Source organism: Balaenoptera borealis (genome assembly GCF_965194805.1).
Source record: "Balaenoptera borealis genome assembly, chromosome: 1".
Classification (NCBI taxonomy): Eukaryota; Metazoa; Chordata; class Mammalia; order Artiodactyla; family Balaenopteridae; genus Balaenoptera; species Balaenoptera borealis.
The window spans coordinates 89,219,970-89,244,224 of NC_138860.1; the positions used below are offsets into that span (position 1 = coordinate 89,219,970).

At 43.8% G+C, this 24,255-nt stretch overlaps 1 long non-coding RNA gene across 1 annotated transcript in view; it reads right to left on the bottom strand.

Annotated features, from left to right (window-relative positions):
• Positions 1-8,735: 8,735 nt before the first annotated feature.
• The window catches only part of LOC309617511, a 149,434-nt gene continuing 133,914 nt past the window's right edge, over positions 8,736-24,255 (bottom strand). The window contains exon 4 of the long non-coding RNA XR_014238013.1: positions 8,736-10,524. This is a non-coding gene — a long non-coding RNA (uncharacterized lncRNA). The remainder of the gene's footprint in view (positions 10,525-24,255) is intronic.

Below are 24,255 nucleotides of genomic sequence, written 5' to 3' on the forward strand. Positions count from 1 at the left end.
CTCAACTTCACTTCCTAGCCACACCCACACTGTTCTTCTTGCCCCTTTTCCTGGCCTCTTCCTAGTAACATCATCCTTCAGAGCTGGGTTGGAACTTTACCTCCGAAATAAATCATTGCCCCACCACATTCAGTGTGTGTTATCATCATTCCCATTTTACAGATGAGGGCGCAGATCCAGGGGAATTAAGTCACTTGCTTAGCATGCCTCCATCTAACGTGTACTAGGTCCAGAACTCCCACGCAGCTCTGAGCTCTTAAGTCCCCAGCGCCAGATGTGATTGTGAGAGACTTCAGACTGGTGTAAGGACCAGAGCGCCCAGTGGCCGCCGCCTGCCCCCATCCCAGCGTCGCGCTGGGGGAGGCGGTGGGGGTGGTGGTGGTGGTGTTGCAGAGGGACCGCCGGGTCCTCAGGATCTCAGGGCACCCGGCGAAATAAAGCCCGGGCTAAGACGGCTGGGGACACCCTCACCCGGCTCGGGCTGCCAGCCACGGGAGAGAAGGCGCTGGCAATGGCCCAGAGAGGATCCCCCGCAAGAAATATATCGCGTGCTGACATTTTTATGACCTGGGCCCGCTTACAAAACACAGCCCGGTGCACAGCTCCGCTTTCCCTGCCCAGCTTGAGATCACATGCTCGGCCCGCGGCTGCCACTTGGAGTCAGGAAAGCCCATATATTTCCCTCCTCAGATAGGCCTAGTGGTTCTCGTCAGGTGCAGAAAGCCAATAAATCACCAGCGAGGTCTCCGTGTATCTATCAGTCAGGAGGCTTGTCATCTTCCCGACCTTGATCCACAGGAAAGCCGCCAGCAGGCGGGGCGGGGCCGGGGTGCAGTGGGGGCGGAGCGAGCCGGGCCGCGGACACCTGGTGGGAGCGGGCGGGGCCCCGCGAATGTTCGCAGCTCCGAGGGGCGGCGGAGATGTACACCTCCTCCCCCTCCGCACGCGCTTCCTTTGGCTTTGAAGTTCCACGGCTCCGGGTGGCGGGTAGGGAGGCCAGTCCCCCAGGCGGGGGCTTTAATATTCCCATCACGTCCTCAGTGCAGCTCCTTTGTGGGGAATGGAAGCTGTAAGGGAAGTTCTGGGCGACCTCCCCTCAAGGCTGGGGGCGTCTCACACCCACTGCCCTGTCCTGACATCCCTGCCGGACCCAGTGCGGCTTGGCCAAAAACACGCTGAAACAGGAGCGAAGGGCTGGAGTGCCAGGACCTCTAGCAGAGGGCCCCCTTGGGGAAGTCCCTTTCCTGTGTTCGGGTTCTTCCAGAAAGCTGTAGAGTGGATGTGGAATCTGAGGGACCTTGATTCAGATCCCACCTCTGCCACTTCCCTCTCTGGGACTTTAGCAAATTTACTTATGTGCTGGACTTTCACTTTCCTCCGTGTGTGATTGGGAGTGCAAACACCTACCTCACACAGTTGCCGGCATTTAAATGGGGCAATACATGCAAACTGCTTCGTCTGTGACCACACGTAGTAGAGTCACAAAAAGATGAGAGTTGCCTTCTTATTATGTTCTTTGCCTGTAAGATGTTGATTTTGGACTACGTGCACTTTAAGGCCACTTGTAGCTGTAAGTTGCACACCTGGTGCTGCTCAAGCAAAGGGGGCGTTGGGCAGTGCTGCAGAGCAATCCCACCCAGCCAGGAGCCGGCTCAGGCCCCGGGATCCCCAGTTCTCATGCTGACATTTCCCGTGAGGATCCCAGAGCCATAGGTCTGGGAAGTCTGACTACGTTTGATGAAGGCCTTACTTGGGAGGCATTTGGAAGGCTCCTTGTACGTCCTCATCACATCTGGGTGAGGGGCACCACCCGGTACTGGATGGGAGACCCTGAGTTTTGGAGGTGAACAGGGAACTGCTCTTGGCCACATGGTCAGCTGTGCATCACAGACTGGAACCCAGTGGTGTTTTTCCTCCCAGGGCCAAGCCGACATGTTCAGGGACCACGTTCACCAGGTAGAGGAGTAAAAGCAGTTTTTGATCATCTCCCATGTGAAAGCCATGGAGAACCAGTCATTTAACCATTCTAGGCCTCAGTTTTTTCAACTGCAAATTGAAGAGGTAGGAATATCAGTGTTTTTCAACAGGGAGCTGTTGGCATCTGGGGCCAGCACTGTCCTGCACTTAGAGAATGTTTAGTGCCCCAGGCTGGCCATTAGATGCCAGCAGAACCTCCAGACATCCAGGGACAATCAAAATGCCCTCATGTTTCCAAATGCCCTGCATTGAGAACCACTGGATGATCCCATTTCCCCTCTAGTCCTAATATTGTATCAGTTTAGGAGTTCTGCTTCAGGTACTAACCAATTACTCCACTGTGACTTTGGCCAAACTGGTCAATTTTTTAAGAAATCAGTATTATGGGAACAATCAAACTTGTCCTGTACTGTCTATGTCACAGAGCTATGGTGAGGATATGATTTAAAAAAAAAAAAGGATGTGAGAACACTGAAGTGGTCTCTGAAGGTAAGGAACTATTATTATTATGAGAAAATAATGATAATAGTACCTTATCAATAGGTTCTAGGCACTGCATGTGCATCTATTTAATTCTAAAAGGAGTCTCTGAGGTAGGTTTTAGTATTTTCATTTTACATATGAAGAAAACAGATTAAAAGGGTAAGTGATTTGCCCAAGGCCATGCAGCTAGAATTTGAAGCCAGACTATCTGAACACAAAACCCGTGCACTAAATAATGTCCTCTACTTCCTGTTCAGGTGGGTCAGAAAAAGCTTGTCCCGAGATCAGCAACGTTCTCTGTCCATGAGCAGTTACATAGGAGCTAGGCTGTTAGATTGTTGCTTCCAGGGATGGAATGAGAACAAGGGGAGCCAGTGATCTTAAGAAGGTCTCTCTTATAAGTCACTCTGCCCTCCTGCCTCCCTTTAGTGTGACTCTCCATTTTTTGTCTTTTGTGCCTTCCTTGCCTCCTCTGTGAGAATGAAGCCTCCTTAAAGTCACTTTAATCTTTTGTATATCCCATCACTTTCCCACAGCTCTGTTCCTGCTGTCTACTGTACACACACACACACACACACACACACACACGCACACCCACACCCACCCCACAACTAGGGTTGCTAGATTTGCTAAAGAAAAATATAGGATGCCCAGTTAAATCTGCATTTCATATAAACAGTGATTTTTAAAAAATATGTGTCCCAAATATTGCACAGGTCATACTTATACTAAAAAATTATTCATTATTTATAGGAAATTCAAACTGAATTTGGTGGCCTCAATTTGTCTGACAGCTCTAACCAGAATCCATCATATTCCAAAGCTCCCCAGCCTTCAAGTCTGTCAGCACAGAGAGCCAGAGAGGAGTAGGACTCTGTACCAGACATGCAGAGAGACCCCAGAACACAGAAGTCTGTGTCCTAAGGGCATTCTTGATCTAGCTAAAGACAGAGAAATCACGAAAGTTGATCTCAGGCGGCCTCGGCCTGCAGCAGCTTGAAGCAGGATTTTGGTTCCCAGCCAGAGATTGAGGTTGGGTCGCGGCCGTGAGAGCACTGAATCCTAGCCACTAGATCACCAGGGACCAGTGGCCAGCGACAAGGCCCTGGCCCTTCGGCTTTGCAGAAAAGAACTCCCACAAAGACGGAGAGTAGTGAAACAAGTAAAGTGTTTATTAGGAGGAAAAAGAGTACAGTACATGTGGATAGACACATGGGTGGGCTTAGAGAGAGAGTTGCACCCTTGAGGTAGTTTGTATCACGTTTATGGGGCATTTCTTGCAGGTTTCCTTTGACCAATCACCTTGCTTTGCCTGGTTCTGAGTCCGTATTTGGTATATCTCAGGGTCCTCCCCTGTGTGCGCGCACATCTCTTAGCCAAGATGGATTCTAGCAAAGAGGCCTATGGGTAGTTGACATCATTTACTATGAGGTGGCGCCCCCTCCCTTCTTGACCTCCAGGGACCTTTTCTGCACATGTGTAGTCGGGGAGGTCTCCTTGATTTCGAGAATGAGGAATATGTGGTCCTTTATCTCTTATCTGGTCAGGGCCCAGCCTCCTCCATCATCCTGCTTTTATGGAATTTCTGCTATTATGGAGTTTCTGTCCACAGGGGAGAAACTGTTCAGCCTGGGGCCCGTATATCTCCTGCCTCCAAAGCAGCTGTTAGACACTTGTGTTGAGTCTCAAGCCAGCACCCTCTGGGAAGTCATGCTGGACCCCTTCCTCTCTGGCCACCTGATATCCACTCATTTCCCTCCCCAGTCCGTCCTTTTCACATTCTCTCAGGTACCTTCACTTGCCTCCATCTCCAACGTTGATCCATTTTCTCAACAATTTGCGTCTGAAGGACTGCAACAACCTCCGACCTGGGCTTTCTGTTTCCATTCTTGATTTTGACTGTCCATCCTCCACACTGATACCAGAGTGAAACTGCTTTCTTTTGAAATGACATGTTTCCTCTGATGATCATAGTAATCCATGTTCATTGCAGAAATATTAGAAAATTCCCACAGGAGTAAAGGAAAAAATTCTAATCTTCCCTGGTTATTTTTCCACTCAAAATTTGTTCCAGGTTCTCATTTTCTACACAATAAGATCCAAACTCCAATATTGAGTAATCAAGTTAAGACCCTTGTGATTTAGCCTCACCTGCTTCTCCTGATTCTGCCTGACACAGTCTAGCTCATACCCCAAACTCCAGCCATACAACAGCCTTCTAGTCCCCTACACAGTGACCCATGCTCTTTGTCTAGGCCTTTGCAAAACCTTTTAATTCTTCTTCCTGTAAGTGGCTTCTTCTACTATGAACTAGCGAACTCCTATTTGTACTTCAGAACCCAGCTCCAATGTTACTTCTTGGAGCTTCGCCTCCCAAGGCAGACCTAGAGATAATCTCCTTAGTGCTCCCATAGTCATCTATGCTTTCACAGTACTTGTCAACACCTTTCTTGTGGGTTTTTAAAAAAATAGTATGTTGAAATTATTTCTTTACATGTATATCATCCCATCTAAACTGTGAGGTTCTTAAGAGTAGAGACCGGACTTCCCTGGTGGCGCAGTGGTTAAGAATCCGTCTGCCAGTGCAGGGACATGGGTTCCATCCCTGGTTAGGGAAGATCCCACATGCCATGGAGCAACGAAGCCCGCATGCCACAACTACTGAGCTGGTGCTCTAGAGCCCACGAGCCACAACTACTGAGCCTGCGTGCCACAACTACTGAAGCCCGTGCACCTAGAGCCTGTGCTCTGCAACAAGAGAAGCCACTGCAATGATAAGCCCGCACACTGCAATGAAAAGTAACCCCTGCTCACCGCCACTAGAGAAAGCCCACGTGCAGCAACAAAGACCCAAGGCAGCCAAAAATAAATAAATGAATAAATTAATTTAAAAAAAAAGAAAGAGTAGAGACCATGTATCTCTGAAGCCTAGTAAAATGCCTGACCCAATTAGGAGCTCAATAAAATGCTTGTTAATCATTAAATTACTTAATTAGTGGTGCCCTTTCCTTTCCCACATCCTTCACGCATTCCACCAATGGCCTCATACAAATTGTTCTACCAATTAAACAGCTGATTTAAATGCTGTTGTTGCTTAACACTTGCCAATCCAAATACAGGATAAACATTTGTGATTTACCACAGTGGCTATTTCAGGGCTAGGCATAAATATTTGCTGAATGACTGAATAAGCTTCCCGCAGACCTAGTAGAGGATGCAGCTCACAGTAAATGGTAAAACATCCTGGTTAGGGATTCAAGGGTCTGGATTCCAGTCTCTGCTTTTCCAAGCTGTGCAAGTTACCATGGCTCACTGGGTCTTACTGTCCTTGCCTATAAAATGTGGAGGTGGGTCCAGGGGTTCTCCTGGTCTTTTACATTTTTAAAGGGCACTGAACTTATAAATAATCTTACCAGCTGGGATTGAACATGTTAGTGATGACGGCTAACATTCATTAACTAAGGGCTGTAAATGAATGCTTTCATTTGATCCCCCCCAAAACCCTACTGGTTGACCACTATTATTAGCCCTGTTTTATAGGTGATACAATTAAAGCACATAGAATTTAAATACCTCTCAAGATTAATCAGTTAGTGATACAGCTGAGTATGAACTCAGTAAATCTGATTCCAGTCCTGGCTTCTTGAACAGGTCATCTCAAAAGTCCCCGACATTCCCCAAGTCTCTAAACTCATTAACACAAAAGCATAAGTTGCCAGCCTCCACAGCTCTGTATTAGGCATGTAGGGTGTCTAAGCCCCATACTGCTGCTAGCGGGTTTCAGAGGTTATATGAGCATGACAGAGTGGGAGGAGCTTGGACCAGGAACTACAAAACCTGAAAGTGAGCCCCAGGTCTGTGTCGGGCCAGCTGTGGGAACCTGGGGCCCCAAATTCAGTGAGTCTCAGTATTCTCCTCTCTAAAATGGTAACAATGCTAATCATGTCTGTACCTCCTACCCCACAGCACTGTTCTGAGGATCAAAAGAACAAGAGTATGTGAGAGTGCTTTGTAAATTGCAAAGTGCCATACAAATATGAGTTATTATTATCTCCAGCTGGGGTTGTCTGGGACTACTTCAATAAGGGCATTATAAATGATTGATAAGACTTTATGTGGTATTTGTGCTTTAAGAGAGAACAAGTCTTAAGTCAAATGACTGAAACTCTGGTATGGAATGTTGGTTGCAGCATCTAGACAGCGGGATTTGGGCACGTGAATAGGGGGTTTGGGCCCAAATCCAAAAGACCAGTCGGCTTAACTTAGATTCCAAGGTTAGGAATTGCTATTAAATGTTGATTATTATTTAGTTATTCATTGAACAGGTCAAAGAAAGTAATAATACTAGCAAATATTTATTTGAATGCTTACCTTGTATCAGGCATTATTGTACATATTTAATATCTCCATATATTTAATTCTTAATCCAGTGAGATGAATATCTCTATGGGGAATATGACTATCTCATTCTCCATATGAGAAAAATAAGGCTCAGAGAAGTTATGAAGCTTTTCTAGGGTCACACAGCTAATAAGTGGTGGAGCTTGGATTTGAACCCAGTCTTTCTGACCCCTAAGCCAGAAGGAACAAGGAAGGGATGGAAAGAGGGAAGGAAAAAGGAAAGGAAAGAAGGAAGAAAGGAAGGATGGAAAGAAGGAAGTCTATATACTGAATACTCCTCGGGTGTATTTTTCTGAGACCCTACCAGACAGAGATCTAGAACCCAGTAATGTCCAAATGAAACACGTCCTGACGGAGTCAAAGAAAGATCTTTGGGCCTATCCTTGCCATAAGGTAGAGCGTGTTCATCTTCACATCTATGGACTGCAATGGAACCACTACCACCGTGATGAAAATATAAACTGAGTGCTGTGGAAACGCGGGGGGTGGGGGCAGGCAAGGGTTGGGGACTTGGCAGAGGTGATGCCTGGGTGAGTCTTCGAGAATTCATAGGATCTAGCCAGGCAGAGCTGGGAGAGGAGGCGGGAGACCACATAATGCGGGTGGCGCTACAAGTAATCCAGTAGTATTACATGGAAAAGACAGTGGGGGAGAGGCAAGGTATGAGGCTAAAAGTGCAAGTAAGATCCAGGTCATGTGTGCCAGGAAGCCTCTCTGACAAGTCAAGAAGCTTGCACCCCATCCTGTAAATGACAGAGAGCCGTAAATGGTCTTAAGCAGAGTTAGGTTTATAATTTTGATATTCACTCTGCCTAGAGTAGGGAGGCTGGATTTGATGGGTAGAGGGCAGGGCAGGAGGTAGGAAGAGTGTTCAAGATTCGATTCCACTACTCCAGACAAGAGATTATGAGCTCTGTAACTAGGGAAGTCACAATAGAGCTGACGAAGGGACTTCCCTGATGGTCCAGTGGGTAAGACTCCATGCTCCCAATGCAGGGGGCCCGGGTTCGATCCCTGGTTGGGGAACTAGAACCTGCATGCATGCCACAACTAAGAGTTCACATGCCACAACTAAGAAGTCCACATGCTGCAACTAAGACCTGGCACAGCCAAAATAAATAAATAAATAATATAATAAATAAATATTTAAATAAATAGAGCTGATGAAGAGACTGAAGAGATATTTAGGAGGTATTTTTAGGTGCATTTAGTGATTAGATTGAAGTGGAGTGGCTGCCACTGGAAATGTCTCGGTTGATACCTGTGTTTCTTGATTCAGTGACTGGAGAAGCTATGGCACTGCCAGCAGGGGTTTGGAGTGCTGGAAGAGGGGCAATTCAGAGAAGTGGATTTGTCCAGCAGTAGACTGGAAAGAATAAACATGAAACAGTGGGAAGCAGTCTGGGCTAGAGAGATTCATTTGATTTGTTAAAAAATAATTTATCGGGGGCTTCCCTGGTGGCGCAGTGGTTGAGAATCTGCCTGCTAATGCAGGGGACACGGGTTCGAGCCCTGGTCTGGGAGGATCCCACATGCCGTGGAGCAACTGGGCCCATGAACCACAACTACTGAGCCTGCGCGTCTGGAGCCTGTGCTCCGCAACAAAAGAGGCCGCGATAGTGAGAGGCCCGCGCACCGCGATGAAGAGTGGCCCCCACTTGCCACAGCTAGAGAAAGCCCTAGCACAGAAACGAAGACCCAGCATAGCAATCAATCAATCAATAAATCAATAAATCTTTAAAAAAACAACAACAAAAACAAACAAACAAAAATAATTTATCAACTACAGTGTGTCAACATTTGGCTAAGTGTTAGACTTGGAAGTCAGGCTAGAATAGGTTATGTCACAGTAACAAACAATCCCCAAATCTCAGTGGCTTCAGACAAAAAGAAAAGTTTATTTCTCAATCATACTACATGTCAAATATGTGTTGTTCAGGGGCTGTGTTCTACATCATCACCCAGGGACCCAAGTTGACAAAGTTGTATCATCTTGTAACTTCAGCATCTAGAACACAAGTCCTCCTCAGTCACCTTGGCAAGAGAAGAGAGAGACTAAAGAATCACGCATGGCCTTCTACCCCCTGAGCTGGAAGTGACATACATCATATCTGCTCACATATCACTGCCAGAGATGGTTTCATGGCCCCACCTAAATGCAGGGGCTGGGAAATGTAAAGGAACAAATATTGTTTGTGGTGAGCATTACTGTCTCTGCTGTATCAGGCATCAGAGTATGAGAGGTGAGGACATCCAGGAGAGAAAAGATGGTGTCAATTAAGGTGGAGCCCATAGAGTGAAAAGAGAGTGGTGAAGGGTGAAACCTCCTAGGAATGAAAGGTGCAGGAGGAGTGGAGGCCAAGGAGGAGCTGAAAAGTGACATTAAAAGAGATAAGAGCTAGGAGCCAATAGCCTCACTCACACCAAGGGTCTGCAAGGAGGTCCAGGGTGACAAATGCGGCCAGAGCAGCAGTGGGATAAAGACTGACGCTTCCTCTACATTTGGCGATCAAGAGGGGTCTGGAGAACATTTCAATACACATGTTTCTGTGGAGGGAATATTTAACCAGATTATTGTTGTAGAAAACATGGTGGCTCTAGAACTATGTGGGAAAGGGCTGTGTTCCCATAGCCCCTAGATGTATTCTAAAAGTAATGGTGGCAACTCAAGGAGTCCATCTATATCTCGCAATATTATTTAACATGCTTAATAAATTTTTAGTTGATGACTATCTAACTGGGTAAGATAAGACCTGTAAAAGTACAAGCCATGATCACTGAAATGGCCCTCAAGCTTTGTAAACTGTCAAACGAAAAGATATGTTTACCTATTATTCATTAATATCCTTGTGTAGTAGCAATACCAGCACTTGAGAAGTTTATCCAAAGTACAGTTATTGCTAACTAATAATCCTTGGATTTAATTGGGAGCTCACATTTGTGGTTTCCTATTGTCCCAGGAGAAGAGGGTCTCATTACTTCCTTTTTGTTTTTTCTCTTGAGAAAACTGACCTAAGGAATAAATGACTAGTCCATGATATTTTGACTATATAGCTGTTGAGAACTTCTGGGAAAGAGGAGCATGGAAGAGACATTTGTTGAGTACCTGTTACATGCCAGGCAATTCCCATACATAATTTCCCTCAATCTTCACAACCACTCAGGAAAAGAGATCTCTTTTATCCTCATTTTACAGAAGTGGCAAAATTGAATAGAAGGCCCCAGTTTGCAGACTCCAGGGGCTCTGTCCCATTTGCTATCAGCTGAGTGGAGCCTGAAAGTGGGCCCCCATTTCCATTTCTCACAGGATGGCTGTGGATTTCTCAGTTCCCATCAGTCCAAAGCCAAGAGGAGGCAGATGAAAGGCATCCCGGATCTGTGGACAGCTGCTATGCCTTCCGAGGGACGGACTTCCAGCTTCTAGCCACATGCACGAAAGGGGCTGTTTCCATCTGCCCACCTGTCAGGCTTCCCCTTGCTTGGGCTTCTTTCCTCCCTCCTTGGAGTTTCTTCAATAAAACATTTCACTCCCTTGCAAAGCATCTCTCCTGTGCGGCATGGGGAGGGCCCAGTATGGTCCCATTTAGCTCACCGGGGATGAGGAGGCATCCTCCCTTCACATAACTCTCCCAGCAAGTGGTATCTGTTTCCTCTCCCTCAAAACTATGGAAAAAAAAAAAAAACAAACAAACAAGTTCTGGTTAACCTAGCCTTCCAATCCACAGATCTCCTGAGTCCCACTCCCACAGTCTCTGCATCACCCTGGATCCTTAGACTCCTGACTCCCAGAAAGGCTGAAGGGAGGGACCGAGTGTGGAGCCACCTTCTGGCCATGCATTGAACTGCACGTTTCTTAGTAGGTGCTTCAGGGAGGCAAGAGGCTCTGGCCTTTCTCTCCAGCGGGCTGCTGTCACCTCCCCACAAATACTCCTGGGAGAAGCAGAATCAACTCTGCCCAAGACCCTCTGGGGTGAACGGACACATCAGGAAGTCCACACGTGGGGAGGGACAGATCAAACTTTCCAAACTGTACAGAAGTTTGGCTTTTGGCAGGCTCCCCTTTCAGCATCTTCCCTTCCCCCTCCAGTGCCCAAGGCTGGATCCTCTCCCTGTACCTGTTTTAGTCTTTCTTCTTTAAACTCCACCAAAGGACTGACCAGAGTCACCCGGGAGGCTTGAGAAAGCACAGATTGTTGGGGCCCATGCCCAGAGTCTCTGATTTGCATTTCACTGAGAATTTACATCTTACTGAATTTCCATTTGTTCTTAACCCCGGTTGCAAATTTGAATCACTGTTTAAAACTATATATATATATATATATATATGTATATATATGGCGTATATCTGTGTGTTAGGGGGGATTTCGCAGACCAATTAACATCCCCCCCCCCCACCAACCCAGGGCGATTCTAAAATGCAGTCAGGCTGAGAACCTCTGTAAATTCACACCAGATCTTCAACTCCCAGAGGTTTTTCATCCTGAATAAAGAGATTTAAGAAAATTTTCATCATAAACCAGCTAGACCGTAAGAAATACATCTCTAAAATTAAAATTTCAGGCACTTGTGCAGATTGGGGGAAAGGGTGGAAATGTATCGAAAGAAGTCAACCTCCCTGGTATCCCTCGTATTACATTGCCTGCTTAAGTTGCCAGAATAATGGAGTGGTAACCAGCATGGAACTCTGAAGACAGGTTCCAGCTCCACTCCTTCACTCACTATGTGACCTGGGCCAGCTATTTAACTTCTCTACACCTCAGTTTTCACATCTGTGAAATGGAGACAATAAGCACACTATTATGTAAGGTTGTTACGAGGAATAAATGAAACAATTCAGGCCCTCACACATAATTAGAATTTCATCAGAGACAACTACTATATTACAGTTACTATTGTTACCACTATTGTTCTTTTTATAACTCTTTGGAGCAGCCATGAGAGAGCTAGTAGATTTTTATCCTGACTCCAAGCTTGAGGACCTTTCTCTGTGAGTTGTAAGATGTGTGGATTTGGTGCCTGAGAACCTTTCCACTTCCAATTTCAACTCCATAACTTGTTACTGGTCTGTGATCCATCCCAACTACCATCCTTGCCAGAATGTCCACCATAATCCTTAAACGCTACGTGTCCAGACCTAACACATGACCTTGTTCCCTCACCTGCCCTCACATCCTGTGGGACCTCTCTCTAGGAATGGTACCTCCATCTACCACCTACTCAACTGCCCCAGCTAAAAACCTGGGAGTCATTCTAGGCTCCTCCCTCTTGTTCACTGCCCACCACTCACTACCAAAGCACCAACTAACCAAACAAACAATTACTTACCAGGTCCTGCCAGTTCTTCTCATTCTTAAATCAATCTATTGTGCATGCCCTCTGCTGCTGCCCATGTTCAGGCTCTCACACCTGGACTATTCTAACAGTCCCTTACTGGTCTCTATCACTAATTCTTAGTTCTCCTATCTCATGTACCATGTTACCACTAGGGAGAAACAAATATAATCATGCTATGCCCCTGCTCAAAACTCTCCAGTGGTTTTCTATCATCCATCAGGTTGAACTGGGCTTTCAACACAGACACCTACAGGCAACACAAACTCAGGGTATGGACCATTGGTAAAACAATATACACTCAGCTGTTTGCACTGTGACCTGCCTAGGTATGTGGCTTTTCAAATCTCTGTGCAAACCAAACAAAACATCTCTTAGCTGTGAAGTCCTCAGGCCACCAGTCTGAACCACTCCTGGTCTACCATACAAATTCTAATTTCTTTGGTATGTCCTGCAAGGCCTTTCCTGGTGTGGGTCTTGTTACCTTTCTAGCCTTGTCCCAACTTCTCTCTCCTTGCACCTTATGCATGTGTAATCCTAAATTACTAGTAGTTCCCTGAATAGGTCATGTGCTCTTGCACCTCATGTTTTTGCCCATACTGTGCCTTCTAATAGAATTCCCTTCTTCTTGGTATCCTGGGCAAATCTAGTTTATATTTGATAGTTCAGTTCAAAGGTTAGCTATGCATGGTTCCCCAGACTAACTTAGTCCTCCCTCTCCTACTCCTATCTGCTAATCTGACAATGACCACATGCGTTGAAATTATTTATTTCATTTCATATTGATTCCCTCCACTAGTCTCATAAACTCCTTAAAGCCAGGGGCTGTCTTTTAATTTAAGTATCCCCAGCTCTCAGTATGGTGCCTGGCATAGAGTCTAGTGAGTACACAAATGGAGGAATGGCATCAGCTAACATTTCAAGTGCTTCCTGAATTCCAGGTACTGACCTAAGAACCTTACATACATTATTTTTTAAACCCTGTATTGAGTATACCTAAACTGAGAGAAAAGAGGCAGGTCTAGGATGGGTTTCTCTGTGTAATGTACACATGGGCTGTTCCTAAGAGCTTCATGCTCAGATGAAAGTGATTAAAAATGTCTGCAAGGGTAGGGTTTGAGCATTTGGGATGCTCCAGAGTGATATATGATTACCCTCTCCTACTATATTGAAATTATTAATTTTATTCCCTATAAGGTAGTAAAGTCCATGAGGGCAAGTACTGCAGTTTCTGTCTCAAAATTCTCAGCACCTCATATCATACCTGGACACGGTGGGACCTGTGTAAATGTTAGATAAATGAATGAATAGAAGTTCTGGTAGATCTCTTACTACATGTGTTTGGGAAGCTCTGAAATCCTGGATACAGGACTCTGGCAGGCTCAGTGTTTTCTCTGACTTTTCCCTTCAGAAATGTGCTGGGTACCTTGGGTATATAGGTTATGTATTATTGATCATAAATGAATGCTGAATCTGAGAAAAAGGGAAAAAGAGAAAGATGGGCTAGAGAAAATGATATTAAATATGGCAAAGAAAGTAATAAATAGAAGAATAAGGAAATTAGAAAGCAATTGCAGACATGATTTGGAGATCAAACTTCACATTTCACTTGCCACACTAAAAAATATTCCTGCAATTAAGCTACATGGCCACGAGATGTCAGTAAAGTAATAACGTGTCTCATCAAGATTTACCAACCTCTGGAATTCCAGACTACAACATTAGGCTCAACCTCCTACAGAGATTTATAATTACAAAGTTCCTTTGTTATAGTGATGGGGGAAAAAGTTTATTAAAACAGATAACATTAAGTAAACAAAGTAAGAATCAAACATATTATACTTTCAAGGAAAATATAAAAGTACACAAATTCTACAAATATCTAAATGTATTTCTTGATTATTGTATAATAGCTAAAATTCCTAGCTTGAACTTCAACTGTTATAGTCCTTTTAGCAATTTCTGTCTAAGATTAAATAGAGATATTAAAGTTGGTTCACTCACCTATTCAAACTATTATCAATTCCTTCCTTCCCACTTGTCATCCTGGCCCCCTTACCCCCAACCTCCATCCTACCCCTCACTATACACAAACAGCTGCTTGACACTCAGAGTTTGCTGTAGAATCTTCTGTGTAGAACATAATAAATTAATGCTTACTTCTATAGCTAATTCTCATGCAATTCCCTGAGTGAATCTCTTTTAAGTATGTCCAACTTACGTCTTCTTCACATGAGGAAAATAAGCTAATCCAGGTAAAGTGTTATAATTTCATTCCCCAACTGTCTGATCAATCATATTAGGCTCCCTCTCTGTCCTCCCCCTCCCCCATTATGTTTTATCAACATCTTCATGCTTTAATTTTTTGGAAGCTATACAGTGCTGAATTTTACTCATCAGCCCTAGTTCAAGGTTTGGCTTTAGTAATCCCCTTGCAGCTGACAGTGAGGTAGTGGCCAAGCTTTGAACTCTGAGCCAGACAGAACTGAATTTACATCTTAGTTCCACCGCTTCTTTCTGCCTTTGTGAAAGGTAAATGTATCCTTCAGAATAGGAAAGGTTATGTTACATAACAAGCAGCTCTAAAATTTCAGTGGCTTGAAACAAAAGGGTATTTCTCACTCACACTGCATGTCCAGATCAGGTTGGCAGAAAACCTCTGCTCATTCTAGTCACTCAGGGACCCAGGTTTTTGCAGCCTCCTTCCTCTACGTGGCATAAGATGTCTCAAGTTATCCACAGTCATCTCAGTTGGCAAGGAGCTGAGTCAGAGGGTTTTGTACTGTCATCTAAATACTCTGGCTCACAGTTGTTCTGGACACAATTCATTGGTCAGGGCATATCATATGGCCATGTCTAGCTTCAAGGGTGTGAAGAAGTACAATGTTCTATGTCTCCAAAGGAAAGGTGAGCTGAGTATTGGCCAGCAGTAGAAACACCTGCTAGCGTCTGGCTTCAGTCTCCAAAATTAGTGTTGCCTTCTTAATATGGCGGAACATAATCATCCCCTCCCCAAGGAGACAGCTGAAATATCCCAAGTCAGGTATTAAATTCAAAGTCTAGGATCTCTGAATGAAGCATAGAAGTCCCTTCCTCATGGTATCTTACATTTTAATTTTTATGTCAGGTCTGGATGTGGCATCTTTTTATCTCAAGAGGTATGAACTAAAAAGCCAAGTGATCTGTCCCCATTCCTCAATTCACAGTGATAAACTAGGGGCTTGGTAACCTCAATAAACACCGCATTCAGGAAAAAAGGAAGAATGGAGACACACAGCAAATACTGGCCTGCAAAAATTCTGAACCCTACTGGGTTAACCTTTTGAGGCCCCCTGCTTGGAGTGGAAATATACTTTGATTAATCTTTGATTGATCAGGTTGAAAGAGCTCCCCCATCCATTTTTCTCTATCCCTTCTGTATCCACACTATGGGATGTTCTTCTTTTATCCCTCTGACTACATCTAAAATAGGCATTAGGGAATATGATTTCTTAGGGAACTGAGAATTTATCCCAGTCTACTTCCTGCCCTAGATGATTAGAAGCCCAGGTCTTAACAGTCACCATCTTTTTAGTCAAAGCCCATGATTCCTTGATGTTTAACTCTCAAAAACTCACTGGCCTGAAACTCCCCATATATTGGATTTCAGTTAGCTTTATGTGCTGCTAACCACACGCTCAGTCCTTTCTGAAAGATGGCTTCCATATTTGCTCTTTTCTTTCTCACTCCCATGTCTATCTCTAGACTTAAGTGTCACATCTTTATTTTTTATTTACTGAGTACCTCACCCTTCACTGAATCTTTAAGACACTCTACTCCATTCAGAGGTTTTAACAACTGTGTATAATGACTATACCTTCAATTTGATCCTCCCCATAAGGCTGAATTTTAATTAGCCTTTGTTGATCACAGCCTTTCTTATTCTTATCTTTTATGGTTAAGAATTGAGAAGCAGTTGATTTTGCAACCCTTCTAGTCCCTGAATTTTTAAGTCTTCTCTAGCACCTTGCTACATATCGCCAACTAAAACCAGTGCACACTACAATATTCTGTTTTCCAACCTCTTCTCATGGATCTGAAATTAATTAGGTGCAAGATATGCCTCCAAAATGACTGAAGGTGACAGTTTTATCAAATGCTTTCCCATTAAATAACATGGATTGTCAACTTCCCAGCCTCCAACAACAGTTTTCTTACCACCTACCACCTGGTCTATAAATTAGCCAATGTCACATATTTTGGGGGTCGCATTGGAGGGTTTTTTTATTGTTGTTGTTACAATATCACCCTTCTTCCAGCTCTAACATCTATATCAGTCATAATAGTCTAGGCTATGCTTTGGTAAACAATAACCCTAGAATTTTAGTGGTTTGAAACAACAAGGTTGTGGTTACTCTTATACGTTCAATGCAGATTGGCAGGGAAGCTCTGCTCATTGTAATCCCGTAGAAAACCAGCTGATGGAGGCTCTGTCACCACTCCCGAAACATGGGAGGCCCTTACCCTGGGTCATAAATGCTCCAGCCTAGAAGTAACTTACATGACTCCCCCCGGAAGCTCAATGGACAGAAGTAGGCACATGACCAAACTACATTCAAAGGGTCATATCCTTAATCCATTCAGTGGTTTTTGCTTTTTATTTTTTTACCATATACACAAAGCAGGGCACTGGTGACAGTGTCTGCCGTACTACATGCCTCCTCTATGCACTTCAGTTTATTCACTTATGAAAAAATCAAGGTGATATCTCATTTGTGTTTTGGAGAGGTTCCCGCTGACTTTGGTAAGGGGAAGGGATTGCATGTTTAATGGGCAGTGGAGCACAGGATGGAAGTAAGGAGGCCAGCTAGCTAGCAAGCTGCTGTGGTAGTCCAGACGAGAGAGGATAATACACATGAATCAATGGATTTGAAGATTATGAAGATCAGTCAAGATCGACAGTGACTAGAACAGGATAAGCTCCAACTCATAAAACAATTCCAACTGTAGGTCAACAGAAGAAGCTTATATTTTTCAGCAATGGTAAGGATATCATACTCTGAGTGACACTCAGGCTAAAACTGAACCACCAACCCAGAAAAAAGCAGCTTGACACACCTCTAAGACCAAAGAGTGAATATTTCAGAATGTGGAGAACAGCTAAAATTTTTTGTCAACTGCTCCCATTTAGCCTTGCTCATTGGGTTCTCATTTAAACCATAGTTTGTAACCTCAGACTCTAAACCTTGCAGCTACTCATGGCTGTAATTTTTACCCTAAATTTACAGGAACAGATGCTGGATATATTTTTCTATCTCTCTATCCTTACACTGTGGTTCTTTCATTTTCCCCTCAATGTCTCCTTTTGGGATTAATGAAAACTCTGTGTGCTGGGAAAGGAGGCCCTTTCCATTTTCTTACCCAAATTCCTCCCCTGTCAAGTTCTCTAGTTTCCTGTGAAAGAGTTACTGCCACAGAATCTTCAGACTTCATTATTAGATTTGGTTTTTGTTAATGTCTGTTAATGGTCTTGAGAGAGGTGATAACTGCATATTAATGAGATTCACAAAGGAGCCAAATTGAAAGCTGTTGCAGACTCCAGTGGTGACAGCAATAAACTGGAGAGAACTGACAACCAGGGACAACACAATGTGGTGAAACACACATTGTGGTACAGATACTTCAGGGGAAAGAAGTGGGAGTTCAGACTTTTTTTTTTTTTAAAGGAAAGAAGCAATGTAGAAAGCAGCAGTCAATAGAAGGTCTTAAGGATGAAATGAAAAAAACAAATGCCAAAGTTGCAAAAACTTGTCACTAAGAGAGGAAGTTGAGAAGGTTGTGGTAATTCCACTGACATCCATCTCTGTCCTCCACCTTACATTTCTCCCCCATCAACGATGGTCACATGACCCAGGTCTAGCAAGTCAGTGTATCCTAAAACACAGTTTCTGGTTCTGGTGTAGATATGTAACTTCACTTAGTCTAATGAGACTCACTTCTGGGATAGTTTTTGTTTAACTGTAAGTTATACAGGTAATATAAGCCTGTAGCTGTCAGGGTACACCTAATGGAGAAGCCCTGGCTGTGACTGGAACCACAAAGAAAAAAAGCAGGGATGACAGTGGGTGTGGTGTGGGGGGAAGAAAGTGAATGAGCTTTCTGGAACCAGTCATGCCTGAAGCTGTAAACCTTGTTCAGTTATTTGTATTAACAAAGTCCTTTCTATATGGAAGCCAGAAGCCAGTTTGAATTCGTTTCTTCATCTGCAAATGAAAGGGTACTAACCCAAGACATGTTTTCAAACATATTGCCCTTTCTTCCTTTATATCATTTACCCTCTAGCCATACTGGATAACTCCAATTTCCAGAGTATTTTGGAGAAGTTATTCTTTTGAGGGCTTGCTTCAAGCAGTTTCCTTCTCTTGAAAGGGAATAACACCCATCTTACTAGGTTTATTTGTAGAAAACCTCCCAACTTTATGATCCAAGTCAGACCATTTCTTTTTGGACATCCCTCCTGAACACTCAGCAGAATGTCATCTTTTCTTTCTTTGCTTTACTATATGAAGAGACTAAGAGACTTGGAAAAAGAAGAAAAAAGTTGGAGAATTAAAATTATTTGATTGAAAGATTTACTATAAAGCTACAGTAATTGTGTCAGTCAGGGTTCTCTAGGGAAACAAAACCAATAGGGGGACATACCTATATATAGATATATAGATAGATTTATACAGGAGAGAACACTGACTGATATATATATTTTAAGGAATTAGCTCACATGATTGTGGGGACCGCAAGTATGAAATCTATAGGGCAGGATGGCAATTTGGGCAGGAGTTAATATTAAGTCTTGAGGCAGAATTTCCTATCCAGGAAACCTCAGTTTTTGCTCTTCAGACCTTTCAAATGATTGGATGAGATCCACCCACATTACTGAGGGTAGTCTCCTTTACTTAAAGTCAACTGATTGTAGATGTTAACCACAACTACAAAATACCTTCACAAAAAGAATCTAAAAAAACCCCCAGAAAAAAAAAACCTTCACAGCGACATCTAGATTAGGGTTTGCTTATATAACTGGCTACTATAGCCTAGCCAAACTGGCATGTAAAAGTAACCATCACAGTAATCAAGACAATGTGGTATTGACATGAAAACAAACAAATGGATTAATGGAATAGAACAGAGAGTCTGGAAATAGAAGTATACACATACGGATAACTGATTTTGATAGAGGTACAAGGGCAGACACAGTAGACCAATACACAAAAAATGAACCTCTCACCACATAAAAATTTAACTCAAAATGGATCATGGACCTAAATGTAAATCCTAAAACTATAAAATCATAGGAGAAACCCTTTGTTACCTTGGGTTAGGTAAAGATTTCTCAGATATAATACCAAAAGAACAATCCATAAAAGGATAAATTGATGAATTAGACTTAATATAAAAATTTTAGACCCTATTAAGAGAATGAAAAGCTAAGTCACAGACTGCAACTATTTGCAAAGCACAAATCTGAAAACGACTTGTATCTAGTATTTAGAAAGAACTCTCAAAATTTAACAATAAGAAAACAACCAACACAATTAAAAAGTGGGCAAAAGGTGTTAATAGATACTTTGCCAAAGAAGATATTTAGATGGCAAATAAGCACGTGAAAAGATGTTCAACGTTGTTAGTCCTTAAGGAAATACAAATTAAACCCCAAATGAGATATTACTACATACCTATCAGATTGAGGAAATAAAAAGACTGATCCTACCAATGCTGGAAAGGATGGAGAGGAACTTGAACACTCTTACATTGCTGGTGGGATGTAATATGGCCCATCCTCTTTGGAAACAAATTTGGGAGTTTCACAGATGGTTAAACATACACCTAGCATATAATGTAAACATTCTACTCTTACATACTGGCCCAGGAGAAATGAAGACATTTGTCTAGATAAAGAGTTGTACATGAATGTTCATAGGAGCTTTATTTGTAGTAGCCCACCACTGCTGTAAACAACCTGAATACTTACCAGCAGATGAATGGATAAACAAACTGTGGTGTAACCATAGAATAGAATCCTTTGCAGGAAAAAAAAGAAAAGAAAAAAACATATATATACTACAACATGAATGAATCTTATGCCAAATAAAAGAAGCCAAATTAAAAAAAAGTGCATTCTGTATGATTCTATTTATATAAAATTCCTAACAAATGCAAACTAATGGATTGTGACAGAAAGCAGATCAGTGGTTGCCTGGGAGTGGTCGGGAGGAGTGAGAAGGAACGGTTACAATGAAGCCCAAGGAAACTTTTGGGGGGTGATGAATAAGTTCATTATCTCAATTATAGTGCTGATTTCATGGGTATACGCATATGTCAAAACGTATCAAGTTGTACACTTTAAATATGTGCAGTTTATTGTGTGTCAATTATACCTCAATAAAGATGTTAAATAAAAAGTCAATGCAGGCTAATGACAGAGAATTTCAAACAAAGTAACTAAAGAACTCTTGGAGCTAAAGTCTCATATTTTTCAGCCTGCAAATTCTTTAGTGGATTTGCAATCTCAAGTTCTGACTGTGCCACTTTTAACTCTTCTGAGTCCCATATCTATCATTTGTAAAATGGGAGTAACAATGTTTTTCACTCTGCTGCCTACCTCAAGGGGGTCATCGTGAGGACCAAAAGCGATAACGCACGTGAAAGTGCTTTGCAAACGACAGCACACTACACAAATGTTAGCTATTCATTTAGTTCTTAACGTAGCATCTGCATGCTATTCTTGCCCAATATATACGCTTCATGCCAACTCAAGCCCTAATTGCCCGTATATAAAGTGTAATTAATTGTACAAGTTACTCAAATAGCACTGAAACCCAGTATTCAGGGCATGGCACACCCTAAATACATAACAGATTTTGGAAAAACTCAGTTTCAGCCTAAACTAGGATGAAGGAAACAGACAGATGCCTTCACATGTATGCCAATCAAGGGAGGCCCACCCAAACAGGATGGAGTCCAGGGCAAGGGAACACAGCCAGTATACAAGCGTTTTTTGTTTCCTGCCAGAGGCTGTTACAGGGAGCAGTGACCCCATAACACAGATGGCCCTGATGTGCTGAGAGGCTCTCTTGTATTTAGAGCCAAGCTTACAGGGAAATTAACTGCTTTATTCTTGGCTCCTCACAGTAACCAGCCAGGATAATGGAGCCACAAATCACAGTCATTTAGCTAAAGTTAAAGGATGACCATAGAAATAGGTAAATAGGGCTTCCCTGGTGGCACAGTGGTTAAGAATCTGTCTGCCAATGCAGGGGACACGGGTTTGAGCCCTGGTCCAGGAAGATCCCACATGCTGCGGAGCAACTAAGCCCATGCGCCACAACTACTGAGCCTGCGCTCTAGAGCCCGTGAGCCACAACTACTGAGCCCGCGTGCCTCAACTACTGAAGCCCATGTGCCTAGACCCCGTGCTCCACAACAAGAGAAGCCACCGCAATGAGAAGCCCGCGCATCGCAAAGAAGAGTAGCCCCCGCTGGCCGCAAGTAGAGAAAGCCCGTGCACAGCAACGAAGACCCAATGCAGCAAAAATAAATAAATAAATTAATTAATTAATTTTAAAAAAATAAAAATAAATAGGTAAATATTCTCAGTGTCACCCTCTTATTCTCCCCTTTGGCATTGTTATTTGTCTGATCTGAAACCACAGCTGGTGCTTTCCCCATAATTTGAATTCATTTGCAATTATTGAAATTTTTTCCCTAATCCTCTGCAGGGACCTTGAACATGCTGGACCCACTATTTGAGCCCAGCTTTCCACTGCCGACCAAGGGAGGGGGAAACGCCGTGGGGCTGGACTACTTGCGGGCAGGGCTGCATAGGATCCCGCACAAAAGCAGGGTGAGCATTTCCCAAGTGAGCTAGGCCTGAAAGGAGCACCTGGGAAATAAAGCAGGAAGTTTGAGACATGACTAGATGGGAGGAAGGACGGTATGGTGGAGGTATTGTGTGTATAGAGGGGACAAGAACAGAATTAGAGAAAAAAGTGGGAAGAAATCAGAGAATTCAGTGGCCTCAAAAGCTGGGTGGCCAGTAATAAGTCAAGGAATAGACGGATGAGGCATCTTACCAACAAATGTCTCAGATTGGCACGGACTTTTGTTTTTTTGGGGGACTCCAGGGGCTGGTTTCCTAGGAGATCAAGGGCATCCATCACCAAGGACCCCAGAGGTCCTTCGGCAGAGGCCTCTCTGGCTGGGGATCTCCTCGTCCAGCACTGAGCCTAGGAGGTGTGGGCAGGCAGTGTGTGGAAATTCATGGGTATCTTTACAAGCTCTAGTCATTGCAGCAATGACTGCATCTTGAAGGAGTAGAACTTGGCCCAAGGGATCCCTTCTGGGCTTTGGAAATACATTTCTCCATCTCCTGAAATATTAAGCCTGATTCAACTGAGCAACGCTGGGAGCTTGGAATGCCTGAGCAGATTTTGCTGTCAGGAAGTCCTAAAGCCCACTGAAGGGGTTCCTGGTAGGACTTGCCTTTTCCATAGGGAGAATGATGATTTGAGGGGTGCTGGGAAGGCCCACTGTAAAACAAAACGAAACAAACTCCTCTGTAGGTGCTTCAGAGTTTATCATTAAAGATTTATTTATTAGTGTTAAGTTTGCCATCTTTCTGTAATCTTCTTCTGGCAAATTTCTAAGAGGACTAAGCCACCAAGTCTGAGACCCTCAGTGTACATTCACTATGGTTGGAGGGGTGACTGTAAGTCTGAATCATCAAAGCCCTGTGTCCAGGGAACTCCTGTGGGGGACAAAGACATAGCTAGTGGAGGGGACAGGGAAGTGGTCAAAGACCAAGCCCACTCAGGGTACCTTTCTGCTCAGTGTCAGGAGTCCATTGCCTGCCTTCATTAACTGGAAGTTATTATTGTTTAGTAAATGTGATATCATTAAGCTTCAGACAAAGGAGCACAGAGAATAAGGATACTCATAACCAGATGGGAGGCTCTTTCTGTGATGACTGGTAAAGGCATGGATTCCAGGCTTTGGCAATGAGGAGCACTTCCCTGGCTAAGGCAGCCCCTACAGGGCCCCAAAAGGGTGAGCTCAGCTCAGCCAAGCCAGGCGCACCTCCACTGGCAACAAACACCCTTTCTCGTGTTTCCACAGTGCCTCTCACAAAGCCAGCCTGGGGATGCTCGCCCTGCCAGATGTCGGTGCACTGTTAGAGGACTGGCTAAGAAGCCCAGCCATGAAGGAATGCAATTGGAGACATAAAAAGCATGAAACCCTTCCAGATACTGGAGATTCCTTTTTGTCCCATGCCGTGAGGAGGCCTTCTTTTGAGCCAAAGCGGCTCCCGCAAGCTCCACTATAAATGAGTGAAAGTGGGCTTCTCCAGCTGGGGTACGTGTACCGTGGGTCCATGTGACAGATGGCTAAGTGGTATGGGGACCTCAGGATAATCATCTGCATCCTCCTATGGGGACAATTTTACTCCATAGGAAATAGGTGAAAATATTCTTCTGTGTGCAATATAATCAAAACTGTATATGAGATCTCAAAAAAGTAATTTCAAGCTTTCTTCCTGGTGCTCCAAGTGGTGCCTCTCACACTCCCAGGAGTCAACCCTCACAGAGTGATAGCCTAACCCTCAAGCCCATCATGGTTTTAAGGGGCTTCTCAGAGATCCTATGGGTCCCTTCTAGCCATTTCTGAAATTAATTCTACTGGTAGAATATAATTCTTTAACTTTAAGGATTTGAATCCCAGTAACAGGAAGACAGTGACCTCCATCCCAAAATACCTTGGGTTAATAATCAGCCACATCTACTTCAGTGTGAACATAATCCACCAGGCTCTAAAACCAAAGGCAAGACTTGGTGAAGGGGAGGGAGAGGAATACCGCATGAGAAGCTCACCACCAGAAAGGCTGGTGGTATCAGAATGTATTTCCTTAATTTCATGACTTTGCTGAAGACCCATCTTAGAGTCACGTGATGCACTAGATTTGCCTGCACAGCCCAACCCAGTATTTGCCCACAGCCTTGCCCAGAGAGGTGCCCTGAAAGGGTTTGAGCC